General features: G+C 36.5%; 1 long non-coding RNA gene across 3 annotated transcripts in view; it reads left to right on the top strand.

Annotated features, from left to right (window-relative positions):
• Positions 1-18,487, top strand: part of LOC147359462 (uncharacterized) — a 38,864-nt gene extending 20,377 nt beyond the window's left edge. For 2 of the 3 annotated variants that reach the window (XR_015140827.1, XR_015140828.1), the window contains 2 exons: positions 4,435-4,542; positions 13,919-18,487. This is a non-coding gene — a long non-coding RNA (uncharacterized LOC147359462). Of the gene's footprint in view, positions 1-4,434; positions 4,543-5,469; positions 5,632-13,918 lie in introns of all 3 variants that reach the window. The other variant, XR_015140829.1, reaches the window with a different exon arrangement.
• Positions 18,488-18,894: the final 407 nt, after the last annotated feature.

Below are 18,894 nucleotides of genomic sequence, written 5' to 3'. Positions count from 1 at the left end.
AGTCAGGCATGGATGTGAGAGTTGGAATATAAAGAAAGCTGGGCACCAAAAAATTGGTGCTTTTGGACTGTGGTGTTGGAGAAGACTCTTGAGAGTCCCTTGGACAGGAAGGAGATCAAACCAGTCAGTCCTAAAGGAGATAAGTCATGAATATTCATTGGAAGGACTGATGCTGAAGCTGAATACTTTGGTCACCTGACGTGAAGAACTGACTCCTTGGTAAAGACCCTGATGCTGGGAAAGACTGAAGGCAGGAGGAGAAGGGGACAACAGAGGATGAGATGGTTGGATGGCATCACCGACTGAATGGACATGAGTTTGAGTGAGCTCCGGGAATTGGTGATGGACAGGGAAGCCTGGTGTGTGCAGTCCATGGGGTCACAAAGAGCCGGACAAGATAGAGCGACTGAACTGAAATGATGACGAAAATTACTAACAAATTACTGATGCTTTTTGTTGCAACTGAAATATCTGACTAGAGTATGTTTGCTGCTGCTGCTGCTGCTGCTAAGTCGCTTCAGTCGTGTCCGACTCTGTGCGACCCCATAGACGGCAGCCCACCAGGCTCCCCCGTCCCTGGGATTCTCCAGGCAAGAACACTGGAGTGGGTTGCCATTTCCTTCTCCAATGCATGAAAGTGAAAAGTGAAAGTGAAGTTGCTCAGTCGTGCCCAACTCTTAGCAACCCCATGGACTGGAGCCTACCAGGCTCCTCTGTCCATGGGATTTTCCAGGCAAGAGTACTGGAATGGGGTGCCATTGCCTTCTCCAAGAGTACGTTTAACTGTCACTTATTCAGCAGTTTTTAATCACTTATCTTATTGCATGCCCCAACACGGACCAGCATGGAGATGTTGCATCTCATTTGATGGTTTTGATATTTTGGAGGGAAGTTACAAACTATTCAGGAAGAACTTAGTGTGCCATTAATTTAAAAAGAAAAAAAAAGGAAAGAAGAAGAAAAAGAAAGGAAGAAGGGAGAAAAAGGAAGAAATTGTCTTTCTCCAAAATGAAACATAGCAACTGTGAGCCAACAGGAGCATGACAAGGTCTTCACCTTTGGGTTCTTGCTTTGCATTCAAATGCTCATAACTGTTTTAGCAAGCTCGTCTCCCACACAGCGGGCTCTTGCTCCTCTTTAATTTTCTCTAATTTGTGTAGTGAATAACCAAATACTCATAATGTAATTAGAAGATAATCAGGCTTGTAATTATGTTAATTGCTGGAGACTTACATCAATCCTCCAGCAAAGTGATAGGATTTCAGGGGAACTATTAACATGGCAAGAGGGTGAGGGTGAGACCAGGATGGGAGCCGAGCAGAGTGATGAGTGCCTGGACTAGCATCATTTAACCACATGATGGAGAAGCGGACGGAGCCTTCAGGGGAGATGCTTAGAAACTCGAGCTTTACGTTCCAGAACACCAACCTCTTTAGTTGGTTTTCTTCCCGTAAATAATCACATGGCTCGCCTGTATTTATTGTAAGAAGCCTATTTCAAAGGAAACAGGAAAACAGGTGAGAGAGGAAAAGGGAGAAAGCGAGAGAGGATTACTACTTGCCCTTTATCCTGGTCTTCCAGGTTACTGGAAAAAAAAAAAAAAAACAAGACATGACTGGCAACACTTCTGCACTGGAGGGTCCTTTCCTCATGCCATGATGATCATTGTCACAGCATTACTTAAGTGTAACCATCTTTAGATCGCCATTCACCCATTCAATCTGCACAGCCCTGACAATGAGTTTCTCTCTAAATACAATGCATTAAAATATTCATGCAGATCTTCAAATTTCTTTTAGAGCTGGAGAGAGCTAAGCTGGGCACCTAGGAGCCTGCTCTGACTAGCTTTCTTGCTCTCTTCACGAGTACCAAGTCTGAGAAGCTTACCCTTGCTTTAACCCACTTTCTTTTCCTTTCTTTCACCTACATCTGCTGTGTGGTGTGGCAGGTGAGAAAAGCGTGTAGTGTGGTTTAACTGTTACTTAAAAAAGATTTATACCACCACATTTTTACCACCTCATGAAGTTAAAATTAAAATTACCTCACAAAAGCAGGCAGAGAAAAGGGAATCCCTGCGCACTGTTAATGGGAAGGTAAATTGGTGCAGCCACTGTGGAAAACAGGATAAGGGAAAGATTAGTTTTCCTGAAAAATTTAAAAATAAAACTACTATATAGATCCAGAAATTCCTCTTCTGGGCATATATCTGAGGGAAATGAAACCGCTATTTTGAAGCTGTATCCATACCCGCATGTTCATCTGAGCATTATTTATAATAGCCAGGACATGATAACAACTTAAGTGTTCATAAACGAATGAATGGAACATGTGAAAAAATACACACATACACATATATATTCAGCTATAAAAAAGGAGGAAATCCTGCTATTTGAACAACATGGATGAAACCTGAGGGCATTATGCTAAGTAAGATAAGTTAGACAGGGAAAGACAAATACTGTATATCACTTATATATGGAATCTAAAAAAAAAGAAAAGAAAAAAAAATTTCATAGAGAGAGCACAGATTGGTGGTTGCCATGATAGGCAACCTGGCAACCAAATGAATGATGGTTGTCAAAAGTACAAACTTCCAGTTATGAATAAGTTCTGGGACATAATGTCCAGCAGTCTGATTATAGTTACCAATACTGTATTGTATACTTGCAAGTTGCTAAGAGAACAGATCTTAAAAGTTGTCACCACAAAAAAATTTTAACTCTGTGAGGTGATGGGTGTTAACTAAACTTATTATGGTAATCATTTCACAATATATACAAATATCAAGTCATTATGTTTTATACTTGAATACAATGCTATATGTCAATTATATCTCATTGAAACTGGGAAAAAATAAACACAGGGAAAAGCAAAAGGACCACAGGGCTCCTCTAGGCATGGAGTAGAGAGCTTGGTTAAAGCTGATGTTAAAATATGTTTAATTACCATAAACCTCCTTTGTCAAAATGGAGGGGAGGAGAATTCGCTCACCCAGGTTTTGTTTATTATCTGTAAATAAAAGGACCAGGAGATCCTCTGTATATTATTTAATTGAATGCCACCTATGAATTATAAGGTAAATTGAAAAGCCTCTGTTTTACAAATGCACACAGACTGAAATGACCCTATGCAACAAAAGTAGGATCATAAGCATCAAATCTTCACTACTGCGACTTAGTGTGAATACACACAAATGCTCATTTCCATCATAACTTGTATTTCATATCCTTAATGTCAAAATAAAGTGACAAATTTGAATTTGTACTTCACCATATGTTTACTGCTTCTTGGCCGTTTGGGAAGCGTATTGAAACTATATGGTATATAAAGAAACTGTAAGAATACTGTGAGCTGAGTTAAATAAGGTGTGTTACATAACATTCACTCATTTTCTATTGTATTTTGATAATTGTTAACCATTAAAACAAACACAGGTTTTTTCAGGTTTATGAAAAGTTGAGTCATTAAAAGGACCCACATGATTAGATTTCCCTGGCCACTAGAAAGCCAGCCAGACAGGAAAAATCTATGATGAACCCACAACTATTTTTAAAGGATGTATATGTGCTCAGTTGTGTCCAATTCTTTGTGATCCCAAGGACTGTACAACCAGGCTCTTCTGTCTACGTAGTTTTCCAGGCAAGAATAATGGAGTGGGTTGTCATTTCCTTCTACAGGGGATCTTCCCAACCCAGGGATCAAACCTGTGTCTCTCGCATCCTCTGCACTGGCAGGTGGATTCTTTACCACTGCACCACCTTGGAAGCCCATTTTAAAAGAGGTAGTTCTAGAAAAGGTGCCAGTCAACCATCAATTTATTTTGCAATAAAAAGATGATGCTGTCATCAATAAAAGAGTAATTACCAGTTAAAGATATTCAAGAGTAAATGAGGAATTTGAGAAAAGGTCACATTTCATGATATAGAAGGATAGGAAAATATATTACTCACAGAAACTAGAAATTTTTCCTGTAACTTATTTACAGTTGGCAAATTGTCCAAAAACCTAATTAGACAAGCAAATGTTCTTGGAAGAGATCTCAGACTAGCTCATTACATTAACTCCATAAATTTGTTCTTTGAGTAGACAACTAATCATACAGAGAGTTTCTTACTTTTTCTCTTTCCTTAATTTCAACTTTTGCCATTGACTAGAATTGTATTTTTACTGAGCATTGGAGTAATTGACCCAGAAAAATTCATTTAGCTTATAAACCATCACTTCAAATAAGATGTAGATTTGAAGATAATTTAGTTAACATTCTACTATGATTTCTCATCAATATAAAAATATGGATTTCATCTCCAACCTCTTTAGTTTATGAGAATAGAATTTATGATAGTCTTGTTATATAAGGAAGGAAAAGACATTAATCCTAAAAACTGTACTCCTTAAGATTGAAATTGGTTTTATAAACATTTTTTTTCTTTTCAGTCTCTCTCAAGGCCATGGAATGATGGAAATGCTAATGGTGGAAGACGAATCCAGTAACTGTGGTCAAAGTCATGATGAATAGACAGCATACATTCTAACTACATACAGGTAAATGCACCATATACTACTTATAAATGACTTTTATGTGTGAGGTAAATGGGATACAGTATTTTCTATATTAAAACATATTTTAGTCCAATTAGTTTCATAAGATGCTATAAAAAGAAATAAAAAACACATTTTTTTCTTTCACATTCTTTCCTTTCCTTTACCAATGTGCTTTTTTCTATGTTCCAATTTCTCTTATAATTAACAAATTTGGGTCTGTGCAGATTTTCCCCAAATTGCATCCAGCTTTCTATTAATTCTGTAGCAAGATTTTAGTTTATTCCACTTCATGCTGATTTATTTCCTTACTTGTTAAAATACTTCAAATGAGTGATTAATGCAATGGAGAGTAGCTAAAACCTGTATTTAAAATTTAAACTATTATTGGACCCAGACATCCTGAAAGTATTAAAAGATTGAAGGAAAGTGGCTAGACATGAACACTGAAATTACCTTACTTAAGAACAAGTATTTGTCAAAATTCAAGCTTATGGCTCTGGACAGGACATTCAAAACATGTTTTAAAATAAAATATTCCAGCTGTATAGCCTGAAGTCCTCTGTGAACACTTTGGAAAGAATTGCCTTAAGGTATAACTAAATTACTAAAAGCTGGTTCATTTTGAAGTTTAATTTGTATCCCTAAATGATATTAACAGTCAAAAAGAGATTCAGAGTTGAAAATGGATATATGTCATTTGTGTGACAAAAAAACAAAACTAGGAGTATGTTTGTGTACTAACATAAACATTAACTTTACGTGCTTTAAATGGAAAAAACAAACTAAAAGAACTGAGAAAAATAGGGAATTTTGTTTTCACAAAATTCAGTCCTGTTATCATTATTTTGGTTAAGAAAGGCCTCAAAGGAAAAAGCATGATCTGAAAAGAAACATGCACCCCAATTTTCATAGCAGTACTCTTTACAGTAGACAAAACATGGAAGCAACCCAACGTGTGCTTTGACAGAGGAATGGATAAAGAAGATGTGGTACATATATACAATGGAGTATTATTCAGCTATAAAAAAGAATGAAATAATGCCATTTGCAGCAACATGGATGGACCTAGAGAGTGTCATGCTACGTGAAGTAAGTCAGATATAGACGGAGAAATATCATATGATATACCTTATATGTGGGATCTAGAAAAAAATGATAGAAATGACCCTACCTACAAAACAGAGACAGATTCACAGACTTCCAGAACGAGCTTATGGTTGCAGGGAGGAGGGGATGGGGGGATGGGATAGTTAGGGAGTTTGGAATAGGCATGTAAATGCTACTGTTTATAAAATGGATAACCAACAAGGACCTACTGTATAGCACATGGAGCTCTGCTCAGTGTTATGCGGCAGCCTGGATGGGGGGAGTCTGGGGGAGAGTGGCTGCGCGGATGCGTATGGCCGAGTCCCTTTACTGTTAACTGGTGTGAACCGGAAACTGGCACAACGCTGTTAATCGGGTGTGCCTCAATGCAAAATAAAAAGGTTTCTCAAAAAAGAAATGCCTCAAAGATTATGTCAAGTATCTGAGTTCTTGAAGAAGAGTATGGTTGATTATCACTTTCTCTATTAGGGCCAGAGAAGAATTAAATATGTGGTTTCCATTTACTGAATAAAAACTGTTTTCAGGAAAAGAATGTAGAAGTAAAACAAACTTTTGAGGATATTTGATAAACTATTGCTACTGTGTGTGTGTTTGTGGAGAATTTTAAAAGTAATTTAAGCATCCAACTGTAGATAAAGGTCAGCCTTGAAGTGAATCTTTAAAAATTTGATCAAAGGGGCATGTTAGTTTAGAGACAAAAACCTTTTAGTGGTTATATGGTCATGGAGGTGAATAGATTGAAAGATGAGATAGAAAATTCGATTTAAAAATATACGCAGTAAATGTGAGTTCATTAAACTCACTGTTGATGTTATTGGGAAGGTTGTAAATCTTTGATGAAGGACCATTATTATCAATATAAAAAGGGCATGTAAAATTTAAAAAAGAAAATTTAAACAAAAACTATACATAAGATGGAAATAAATCTTATATACCAAAATTACATGTAAAGGCTAATATATAAATAAAATATTAATTTTCATTTCACAAAATGTTTAGAATATGCCATTGTGCAAATGGCATTATAACTATGGAAAGGTGTACCCTCTGCTTTTCAACAGTTAGAGGCTTAAAATAACACTTTGCTTGTTATTAATCATCTGTTGGCCAGTTATATTAAAATCAAATGAATGTTGGGTTACAAAAGTGTATTTTTCACAGGAGTGAAAATAAAAGTGCATTTATCAGTTAGCTATGAAACCATAAGTTATATGGAAGTTATTTAAAGTGAAGTTGCCAAATGATACCTAGAGAGAAATTCCAAGAAAATGGAAAATTAAGAAACTAATGAAATAATTAAATTTTTATCATGGCACCTTTGAGGAGTAGAAATTGCCAAACAAGCTTCGCCATTAACGGGTTCTCCTTAAAGGGACAGAAGAGAAAAGCCTCCTTGTGGTTATTCAAATGAATACTTTAATTATTATTTTTGTTAAAGCATCATACTGTTATGCGTATGGAAGGAAGAATCCATAAAGCATTTTGATTAAGCACACTAAAATTGTGTTTCTTCAGATAATATATGAACTGAATTAGAAATTATTGAAGATAAAAATGTCACTTTAGATATGTAATAACTACTGCAGTCTCAAATGAATGGTAATATCTCAAATGGATGATAAAAGATTAAGTCCATTTTACATAATAACTCATGTAATTTAGAAAGCAATTGACTGGGTGGAAAAGGGCTCTTTTTAATACTTCTGATTTTCCTATAAATGGAATACAGTAGAGGTGCAAATATAATCCCAAATGGTAAATAACTTTCTTGCTCCTCAAATTACTTTTCAGTGAGTCGTGATTTACATAAGTCACTCTTGATCAAATTTTAGGACAACTGGTAAATGATATCCCCCTTCTCTGATACCTCTGGGTATCTTTTTCTTATCTGATTTGTAATATTCCTAAACAAGTTCACCATAATCATGATATAATTTATATTTATGGAAGGATCTTCTTTTTCTCCATCTCACCAAAAGTAAGTCATGTTTCACATGAAATAAAATCCTAAAATGTCTGCAATCTGGCACATGTGGGTATTTAATAAATATTCACTAAGCAATAGTCGACTGAATAAATAACGAATAACATGTTATTTTAAAATTAGTTTATTTGGCTGCATTGAGCCTTAGTTGCAGCACATGGCCTATCTGTTGCGGTGCACAGGCTCTAGAGTGCATGGGCTCAGTAGTAGCTTAGTTGCCTCATAGCACGTGGCATCTTAGTTTCCAAACCAGAGATCGAACCCTCATCCCCTGCATCCAAAGGCGGGTTCTTAACCTTTGGACCATCAAGGAAGTCCTGAGTAAGATGTTTTTGATCCATGTGACCCTTGGGTAAATGTTACTTATAGGTCATTGGATGCTTACTTTATGAATGACAGTGTGTTAGGTGGTCTAAGTAAAGCAAAGATGAGAAAATTTGAAGCTGTGTAGCTCCCTTTGTTCTCTCCAGGTTGTCAATTGATGTGTCCTTCCTCAGTTACAGAGAACCCCTGATACCAAGATTATGGGCTTGGTGATCATCATGATTTTCCGTATTCATCTTGGGAAAGATATTTAACTTCTCTAAGCCTAATACACAGTGGGAATAATGATACCTGTAGCACAGGTTATAGTGAGATCATATGAGGCAAAAATATGGGAAGGGCCAAGTCCAGCACGCTACCCTTGATTTCACTTTAAACCTTATTTATGTTTAATTCACACACATTGTTACTCCTTTGTCTTCTTGTACCACAGTATCTTTGCTTCCATTTCCCTTATTCTTTATCTTGATGATATCAGTCTGTGTGTCCATTGCAAGCTTTGGTTTATGTATTTTTAAAATACAATAAAACCAAGTTAATTCAGCCAAAACTCTCAAGGATCTAGGATGCCGAATAAAATTATTGACCATGGCTTTCAGAAGAATACTGAACTTCCAGCTCAGTTTCACAGTTGGTTGGTGATGGCATAAACCAGATTCTGTAGGCTTACCGAGTAGCTACATGATGAGGAAATGCAAGTAGACATTGTGGATTACATGTTACAGATGATCATAAAGGGGAAGAAAGAAAACGTGTTATGAGGTCTCTAAAGAATGAGACTCTACAGAACAAGGAAATGGGAGCCAAGTAGGAAAGTTAGAGCAGGCAAGGTTCACGTGGGAGAAAGGACTATAAGAAGGAAAACAGATTTGAAGGCACAAAGAGAGGAAGTTAATTATTTGCTTTGGAAGTTCTTACTTAAAAGTTCACTGCAGAAGTAGAGTCAACTTTTTTTTTTAAAGATTCTTCTTTCATTGTAAAATATGCAGACAAAGATGTAACTAACTTACATGAGGACCCGTAACGTGAGGACCAGTCAATTTCTTTTTAGTCTTTCACGTATTTCCTCTTTTTTTATTGTAAAATATACATAAAATAGAAAAAGCAAAGTATATATTTGTTGTTGTTCAGTTGCTCCGTCATGTCCGACTCTTTGTGAGCCCATGGACTGCAGCACGCCAGGCTTCCCTGTCCATCAGCAACTCCCGGAGCTTGCTCAAACTCATGTCTATTGAGTCAGTGATGCCATCCAACCATCTAGTCCTCTGTCTCCTCCTGCCTTCTATCTTTCCCAGCAACAGTCTTATATATGTGTGTGTGTATGTGTGTGTGTGGTTAAATGTATAATTATGAAAAGGCTACTCATGTTACTACCATTCACTTTAAGAAATAAAACTTTGCCTCCCCAGGGTTCCCCTGTTGTCTTCCCCATGGAGAAGCAAAGATGTCATTACTTTCAATGCAATTAAAAAGTATTATCTGACTGCATAAAAATTTTTGCATCATCTTTGGTGTTTGGTAATTTCACTAGCATGCATCTAAGATTAATTTTTTTATTTTTAAAGAACTTTTTGTTAGGGTTTGTAAACAAACCATAGAATCTAGAGATTGGTGTTTTCCATCAATTATTGGAAAATTCTCAATACTTCTCAAAATATTACCTTAACTTTTCCTCTCTTCCCTTCTCTTGTCTTCTCTTGTTTCATGTTGTCTTCTCCTCTGCCCGCTCTGTGTCTTCTCTTTGAGGAACTTGTATTAAAAGTATGTTAAGTGAAAGGTATTCCATGTTCATCATGGGAAGATTCAATATCGTTAAAATGTCAATTCTTTCCAAATTGATGTATAGATTCAATGCAATCTCAGTCAAAACCCCAAGGTTGTTTTGTTGTTGTTGCTGTGTTGAATGTGCACGTGTTTTAAATGATTAAGGTTTTACTGGGGATCGGATGGCTTCCCAGGGGGTACAGTGGTAAAGACTCTACCTGCCAATGCAGGAGACACTGGTTTGATCCCTTGATCTGAAAGATCCCCTGGAGGATGAAATGGAACCCCACTCCAATATTCTTGCCTGGAAAATCCCATGGACAGAGGCGCCTGGTGGGTTACAGTCCGTGGGATCACAAAGAGTTAGACGTGACTGAACAACTGAGCACACACCACGGGGATCAGACAGGACTGGGTAGGAAGCACGCTGGGAAGCAGGGCTGCACACCAGGCCAGTTCTGTCTGTGCTGGGTGACGAGAGCAGAGCTCTAAGGCCGGAGGTCTGGCTGGGCTCCTTGCAGCAGAAGCTGTTATTTCCTCCATTGGCAGTGTACATACTCAGAGTGAAATCAGTCCTTTGAAATTCTTAAAACTTGTTCTATAATACAGCATATGGTTATTTGGTAAGTACTCCATATATAGATGAAAAATATGTATTTTGTGGTTGGTGTTGCAATGTTCTGTATATTTCAATTAACTTAAATTTGTTAATTTGTTAATTAGGTTTTCTATTTATATCTTTTTATCTTCCTGTTCTATCAGATATTGCGAATATTTTGTCTCTCACTATAAGTGTGAATTTGTCTACTCTGTTTTAATTCATTAATTTTGTTGCATATATTTTCATTTTGTTATGAAATACATACTGATTTTGAATTGTATAACTTCCTGGAGGATTGGTGCTTTTATCATTATGACATATTTCTATTTCTTTCTAGAAATGCTTTTTGTACTAAAGTAGTCTCTGATATTAAGACAAAAATAATATATTTCTTTTGGTTAGTGTTGTCATGGCATGTATTTTTCATCTCTTTTCTTTTAAATATTTTGTTTTTTATACTTAAGATATGTGTCTCCTAAGGAGCATTCTAAAATTTTAATTAAATGTATCTTCATTTTGTTATTAAAAATCAGCATCATCAATTTTTTTTAGTATGGTTTTGCTTTTCTACCTAGCAAAAATTTCTCACATTTTGTTTATCTGAAAATATCTTTATTTTCATATTTCTATTGAGAACTTGGCTTTCCAAGTTATTGTTTCTTCTTTGAAGGCAATTTCTCCTTATTTTTTTGCTGCTTTTTAAAACAAATTATTTATCTTTAATTGAAGATAATTGCTTTACAATCTTACTGCTTTTAAGACATCACTTTCTGTCTGTGTCTCTGCCTCTGCCTTCTACCTGCCCCATCTCTCAGCTCTTATATTGTGATACCTCAGAAGAATGTTTTGTTCTTATCCTGCTGAACTTTACAGAGGTTCTTCAACCTGGGGTTGATATTCCTCAACAATTCATAAATAAGTTTTTGGCCATTCTTTCTTCAGTTTGCTGTTAAATCCATGTTAGATATGGTACATTTTAATTTTTAATATCCATTTCTTTTATTCCAGACTTCTGGTGAAATTCTCCCTCTTTATTTTATTTTCTTCACCTTTCCCTACATTTTAATGAATATGTTAAACATGGTTATTTTAATATTTTTGTTTGTTCTCCTCAGCATCATGATTGTTTGTAAGTCTGTTTCTCTTATCTTTTTTTTCCCCCTCTTGATTTTGGTTAATTTAGTCTTGTCTCTTGGTATGTAAAATGGTAACAGCTCCAGATGATATGTAACACCTCTTTCCTAGCTTGGATGATGATCTTAATCCAATCAGGGATGGTGGGAGTCGGTCCAGGATTGAATTTTGGGTTAGGTTCAGTCTTCTCCTGGCTTCTGCTATGATTCTAGGGTGTAGCTCTCCAGTATTTTCAATTGGCTAAATGGTGCAATGAATGAGTCCCTCCTACAGTGGGGTCTTGAATCCTATTTTTTCAGTTTATTTATTTGCCTTCTATCTGCACTTCTTCATAATTTTGTAAAAATCCTGAAGGAAAAATGGCCAGATGTTTGATGCTTCTCCAATCTTCAGTTGACTCTCTCACCTCATGAAACTGCCCAAAGCACTGGTATTTCTCTCTTCCTAGAGCTGGACTCTGCTGGGATGAAGCCCACATTATTAGCACATAGAATCAGCAAATGCCTTTAGGGAAAAAGAAGCTGCAAGTCATTAGCAGACATCTCTTTGGTTCTCCATCTTGATAATCCTTCTTTCTTGGATAGGTCTCTGACATTCTGAAACAAATTATTTTATAGCACACTCAGTTTTTTCAATGTTCTTGGTAGGTGGCTTGTTGGCAGACTCACAGCACTAATTTCTCATCTTCTCCCAGCCAATGTTTATTCTCCTTCTGCTTAACTCTTCCTCAGGAGTGTAATATAAACGGGATAATACACTTGAAGTTTTTGTTTCTTTACCTTTACTCCGTTTATTGCTTCTTAGAACTGTTCTAGAACCCAATATGGATTCAACATCTGCTAATAATTACTTTCAAATGCATGATTTTATCTTGCCTTTTTAAAAATTATAAATCATTCTTTGCACTTTGAATATAATTGGAAAAACAAGCAAATAAGTAATTTTTGTAATTACTTATTTAGCTTATAGCAGCACCTGTAATTTCAATAATAAAGTCAGGCTAGTTGGATCAGCTCAGTTCAGTTGCTCAGTCGTGTCTCCAGAGTAGCCTGAAATGTATGTAACTAATATAGCAGCTATCTACACCCTTTCCTTTATTTCCCTCCCTTCCAATTTTGTTGTTGTTGTTCCACTGCAGCATGCAGGATCTTAGTTTCCTCATCAGGGATTGAATCCTTGCCCCCTGCAGTGGAAATTGAGAGTCCTATGGGGTTGCACAGAGTCGGACACGACTGAAGCGACTTAGCAGCAGCAGCAGCAACTACTGGACTGTCAGGGAATTTCCCCTCCCTTCTAATTCTTTGTTGACTTTGCACATATGCAGTAGCAACTCTTAGAAGCCACAAGATATTGGCAGTGAATCATTTTCTAGCATTTGTTTTATTTTTCACAATATGGTTTTTAGCAAGAAAATTTTCACTTACCAGGACTAAGTTTTTTTTTTTTTTTTTAATTATTGAACTTGAGAAAAGTGAAGTGAAAGTCGCTCAGTTGTGTCTGACTCTTTGCCACCCCATGGACTATATAGTCTATGGAATTCTCCAGGCCAGAATAATACTGGAGTGGGCAGCCTTTCCCTTCCCCAGGGATCTTCCCAATCCATGGGTCGAACCCAGGTCTCCTGCATTGCAGTCGGATTCTTTATCAGCTGAGCCACAAGGAGCATGAGAGGTACATGGCAAATTTCCATATCTTTTACAGAGAGGAGAGATATGATTTATAAAGATTTTTTTTCTCAGTCTCTGAACTGTGGATGATATTTGGGTCAAGATGAATCCTAGGTCAGTTTGAGTTACACGTACAAATGCCTGGTTGGGAAGATTTCCCATGACAAGCCCAAAGAATTTGCTTCTTATTAATCCCTGCTTCTCTGGGCCGCTGTTGGTCTGGCAGTGGTTATTTGATGGCCTGAGACACCTCCTGAAATAGAATCTGAATGTACAAGCCAGGCTGTCAATCTCTACATTCAGGTGGGCAAACCTGATCATGTCTGCAAGTTCTCTGAAAGTGGAAAGAGTCAAGTGTCATGGCTTAAGTTGGGGGTGGGAGTCATGACACACATGGTTTACTCTCCGAGATTAAGGAAACCCTCCTCATCAGGAGGGTTGGACAAAGCAGAATTGAGGGTGAGAAAGGAGGGTTCTGGGGGTGGGGTGTATCTCTAGGGGTAGTGTCACTCTAAATCAGATTATCTATTTGGTGAAGAAGTTTTGTTCCAAAACATGCACACAATACTTGGAATATAAGCATAAAAAGATCCAGCCACTGTGACTAGAGATTTCCTCCCCCTCCCAAAACCCCCACCTCCGCCTTTACAGACCTAATGAATTAGGTTTTTGATTGCATGGTTATTAATGACAACATTTTGAAGACTTTTATCAGAGTTTAGCTTTTTTCATGCATTTCTCCTTATCCTGCAATTATTACAAATGGGAAAAATGATATGGTTTCTATTTTTAAAGGATTCAGTGTATACCTATGTTGCTGCTGCTGCTGCTGCTGCTGCTGCTGCTAAGTCGCTTCAGTCGTGTCCGACTCTGTGCGACCCCATAGACCCACCAGCCCACCAGGCTCCACCGTCCCTGGGATTCTCCAGGCAAGAACACTGGAGTGGGTTGCCATGTCCTTCTCCAATGCGTGAAAGTGAAAAGCGAAAGTGAAGTCGCTCAGTCGTGTCCAACTCTTAGCGACCCCATGGACTGCAGCCCACCAGGCTCCTCCGTCCATGGGATTCTCCAGGCAAGAGTACTGGAGTGGGGTGCCATTGCCCTCTCCCGTATACTTATGTGGATATCTGTAATTTCCAAATGCATGTATTCAACAATCTTTACCCAAACTTTTCCAGCCGGATTTTTTTGTGTGTCTATTAATAGTTCAGTGGTGCCACCATCCACTTAGGTACTCAAGCCAAAGCCTTGGGAGTCCTGTCCTCTTCTACCCTTTCATTCACACACCTGACATCTAACATATTACCAAAAATACATCTCTACCACTAAAATATGTCCCATATTCCACTTGAGTCTAGAGCTTCACCAAGAGCTATTGGCTTAATTGAATAACTTCCTTACCTTTTTTTTCCCTAGTTTTCATTCTTGTTTTGACACAATCTGAGGCCTATTAAGAAGCCAGAATGATCCTCTAGAAACTTTCATCAGGTTGTGTTGCTCTTCTGTTTTTCACTGAATTTAGGAAAAAAAAAAAAAATCCTATCTCTTTATCACTGCCTTTAATTCTTCTATGAGCTCATCTCTGCCACTCTCTGTGAGTGAGACTTAACGCTATTCCTGGATTTGACCAAGTCCATTCTGAATTTGAAGCATTTATACTTGCATTTTCTTCTGAAATCTTCTCATAGCTAACTTCTACCTGTCAATCAGAACAGAATCAAATCAGAGTTTTCTTTGTTGGAAGATTAACTTTCTGCCTATTGAATCTAAAGTGGCTTCCTAGTCATTATCTATAATACCACCATCTTTTATTATTTTCCCAGTACTTATTGTAATATAAGCATATCTATTTTGTTATTGGTTTAGCCATTTACTCATTCGAACTCCATAAGAAGGAGCATCTTGTATGTGATTGATCAGTGCCTTAACCCCAGCACCATGAAGAGTGTCTGGCACACAAGAGCGGCTCAAGAAACAGTTCTTATATAAATAAATGAATGGGTATCCAGTACACTTATGTGAAAGAGACTTAATTACAGTAGTGGCATTGAATTAAAAAGTGTCAGTTGGTAGCAACAGGTCCCAAGGAATACAGAAGAAATACAGTGGAAAAAGAGTGTTTTCAGAGTAGGCTGAGGTTAATCAAGCAGGATTTGAGGAAGAAATAGTTTTAAGAGTTGGATTTTAAAGATTTGGGCTATAGGAACTGTTTATTCTCAACAAAGTGCAGCTTTTGAAAGTTCCCACTTCCAAATTCAATACTATTATTAGTAGTAGTACAATGGTAGACAGTGGAGAAGCAGGTGGTTTTAATTCTATCTGTAATAAACCTCAACTATTAACCATTTGATGAAACAGGGAATCTTTGTGGTACTGACTGCTCTTACCGATAATAGATTTCATTTTTAATCTTCTCAGAAAATGTAGTCAGCTCTGTCCTTGTTCTTAAGGGTCATTCAAAAGGATGGATTATAAAGTTACAGCTCCTGCTCTGAGCAACAACAATCGGGTGAACCCTGATTCACTGTTGTCAGGGCAGGCAATTGAGTTGCTGCCATTACTTCTCCCATATGCAGCTGCTGAAAAGTGAAAAGAAACAAACACATTTCTGCTGGAGCACAAAGTTCCAACCCTTTCAACTAAGCTTTTCTCTTAAGGGTCTGAGTCATAAGTCCTGTTCAAGTTCTCTTGATCATTTTCCCTCATAGGTAGTAGATGAGAGAAAAATGGGTCTCTAGAAGATGAAAATTCAAGAGTAAATAACTTTAATGAAAAGAGCAGCAGGCCGAGAAAATGAATTAAACTAGTATGTGAAGTCCTGCTACATGTCTAGCTTGGGGTATAAAATAGAATAGGGCATGCTACTTTCCCAAGAAAAGTGTAGTTCTTCTTCTTTTTTTTTTTTTTTTGTCTTTTTTCAAATTTTTTAAAGTCAGTTTTTAATTGGAGGATAATTGCTTTACAATGTTTTCTTGGTTTCTGCCATACAATAATGTGAATCAGCCCTAAGTATACATATATCCCCTCTCTCTTGAAATCTCTCACTCACCCTACCCCCATCCCAGCCTGCTCGGTCATTACAGAGCACCAGGCTGAGCTCCCTGTATTAGACAGCAACTTCCCACTAGCTATCTAGTCTACATATGGTAATGTATATATTTCAATGCTACTCTCTCAATTTGTCCCACATCCCACCCTCTCCTTGCCCCACTGTATCCACAATTCTGTTCTCTATATCTGTGTCTCTATTCTTGTCCTGGAAATAGGTTCAGGACAAGTACCAAATTTGATATTTGATTTGGTACCAAATTTGGTATCAGTACCAAATTTCTAGATTCCATATATATGTGGTAATATACAATATTTGTTTTTCTCTTTATGACTTACTTCACTCTATATCAGTCTCTTGGTTCATTCACCTCAGTACAACTGACTCAAATTTGTTCCTTTTTATGACTAACATTCCATTGTTTTTGGTACCACAACTTACTTTTCCATTCATCTGTTGATGGACAGAAGTACTTTTATCTTAGGTTAACTAATTTACACTCCTGGATAATGAGAAAATAGGGACTGCCAAATAGATAAGTGACCCAAAATAATTGCTAATAATTTTATACATTTCTACCTTCCTTTCATTCCTTTCTACCTCCCTCCAGTCTCTTTCCCTTCCCACTTCTCTTTCTTCTGCATAAACAACCATCTGGGAAATACACATAAGAGGACCAATGAATAATATCTGAAAACTACATTTTGGATTAGCTGTTCTTTTGGCTATTGTTTCCAATGACTTTGTAAAATATTTACAAACAAAAGCCTTCAATATGTTTCAAATTTTCAGAATGTTTTCCTTCGTGATATCCTCTATGGCTTCACAGGTTAGAGAGACATTTGTTCTAGATCAGATCGGATCAGATCAGATCAGTCGCTCAGTCGTGTCTGACTCTTTGCGACCCCATGAATCGAAGCACGCCAGGCCTCCCTGTCCATCACCAACTCCCGGAGTTCACTCAGACTCAAGTCCATTGAGTCAGCAATGCCATCCAGCCATCTCATCCTCCGTCATCCCCTTTTCCTCCTGCCCCCAATCCCTCCCAGCATCAGAGTCTTTTCCAATGAGTCAACTCTTCGCATGAGGTGGCCAAAGTACTGGAGTTTCAGCTTTAGCATCATTCCTTCCAAAGAAATCCCAGGGCTGATGTCCTTCAGAATGGACTGGTTGGATTTCCTTGCAGTCCAAGGGACTCTCAAGAGTCTTCTCCAACACCACAGTTCAAAAGCATCAATTCTTCGGCACTTGGAAAATATTCAGAATTATTCTCGTCCATTAGGAAACTTTCTTGAGTCCTATGATGGAGTCCGTGAGCTCTCTCATCATTTGCAAACAAGAAGCAGTGATGAGCCTAGTAAAGTATTTTGAAATAGAATAAGTACTAATTGATAAATGTTATTAGTAAACATGGAGAAGTTAACAAAGCTAGAGGTATCATTTAAAAGTATATTCTTTGGGTTAAAAATTGGTACAAGTCACAGAATTAATAACAGACTTACAAATCAATTTTTTGTGTATTTTTAATTGAAAAATTCATGCTTTGAATTATTGTGGTCTTGAAATATATTTCCTACATGGGCCAATTTCCTCTCATTTATTTTTCCTTTAGGAATTTCTTAAATATCATTTCCTGTGGGCTCTTCCTTATAAACTTTAGAAATATTCTCCTGTGTGTTAATGAATTTTGTGTCTTTATAATTTTATAATTTTATAAAATTTTATAATTTTATCTAAGAACAGTTATCAAATAATATTATTTCTTATTCAGCAGAAATTATATATCTTCAAAGTATTGTGACTTTCTTTATAATGTCATACATATTCCTGAAATTATCCCTAAAATGTTTAAAAATTTTTTCCTATTTCCATGAGTAAGACCTTTTGGGTTCTGACATGTGTTTCAGCCAAGTATGTAGAAATTGAAGAATATATTGATTTTTGTATATTTATCAGCAGTATAACTAGAATGTTACAACTCAACCCCAAAGAACTAACCAAGTGTGCACACTCTGCTTTATTACTGTATTTGTTTTTTAAACAAATTCTTACAGCTCCTGTTGATACACATTAATGTCATCCGATAATGAATTTAATACTGTGTCTTCTTTCCCAAGATTAAGAATTCTAATTTTTTAATGATGCATGGTATTGTGATGAGTGAGTACCATTTTTTGTTGCTGATTTTAAATTTGGTGAAATTGCTTTTAGAGTTTTTAATGTTGAACTTTTGGTTTAAGATATTCTTTGTTAAGAAAAAGATTCTGTTCTCATTAAAATTAAAAAAAAATTGGAGTATGTATTTGAATAAACTACTATTCTGATAGATCTCTTAAAATTGCAGCATTCTTACATTCTTAGGATAAAACTTACCTTCTTGATCATGGTATAACATAGCGTTTGGTTGAAAGTAATCTGATGATAAACAATTAATGAAATGTCCATGAAAATAAAATTAGCCATAAAATAAATATTCCCCATCACTCTTATTTTAAGTAGGATTTATCCTGAGTGTCAATGTTCAAATCTGCATCAATTTCAGTAAGTCATTTTTAAATTTTTTATGACACGTTTCACATAAAATAATTAAAATATTTAGTATGTTTTTAGTTGAGAATAAAAATTTAAAAGAAATACCTGTGGTGGATTCATTTTGATATTTAGCAAAACTAATACAATTATGTAAAGTTTAAAAATAAAATAAAATTAAAAAAAAAGAAAT

The sequence above is a fragment of the Bos grunniens genome, chromosome 14 (genome assembly GCF_055505025.1).
Source record: "Bos grunniens cultivar Pamir isolate PY7600 chromosome 14, Bosgru_T2T1.0, whole genome shotgun sequence".
Classification (NCBI taxonomy): Eukaryota; Metazoa; Chordata; class Mammalia; order Artiodactyla; family Bovidae; genus Bos; species Bos grunniens.
Note: the sequence above shows the minus strand (reverse complement) of the source record. Positions and strands in the feature narration are given on the sequence as shown.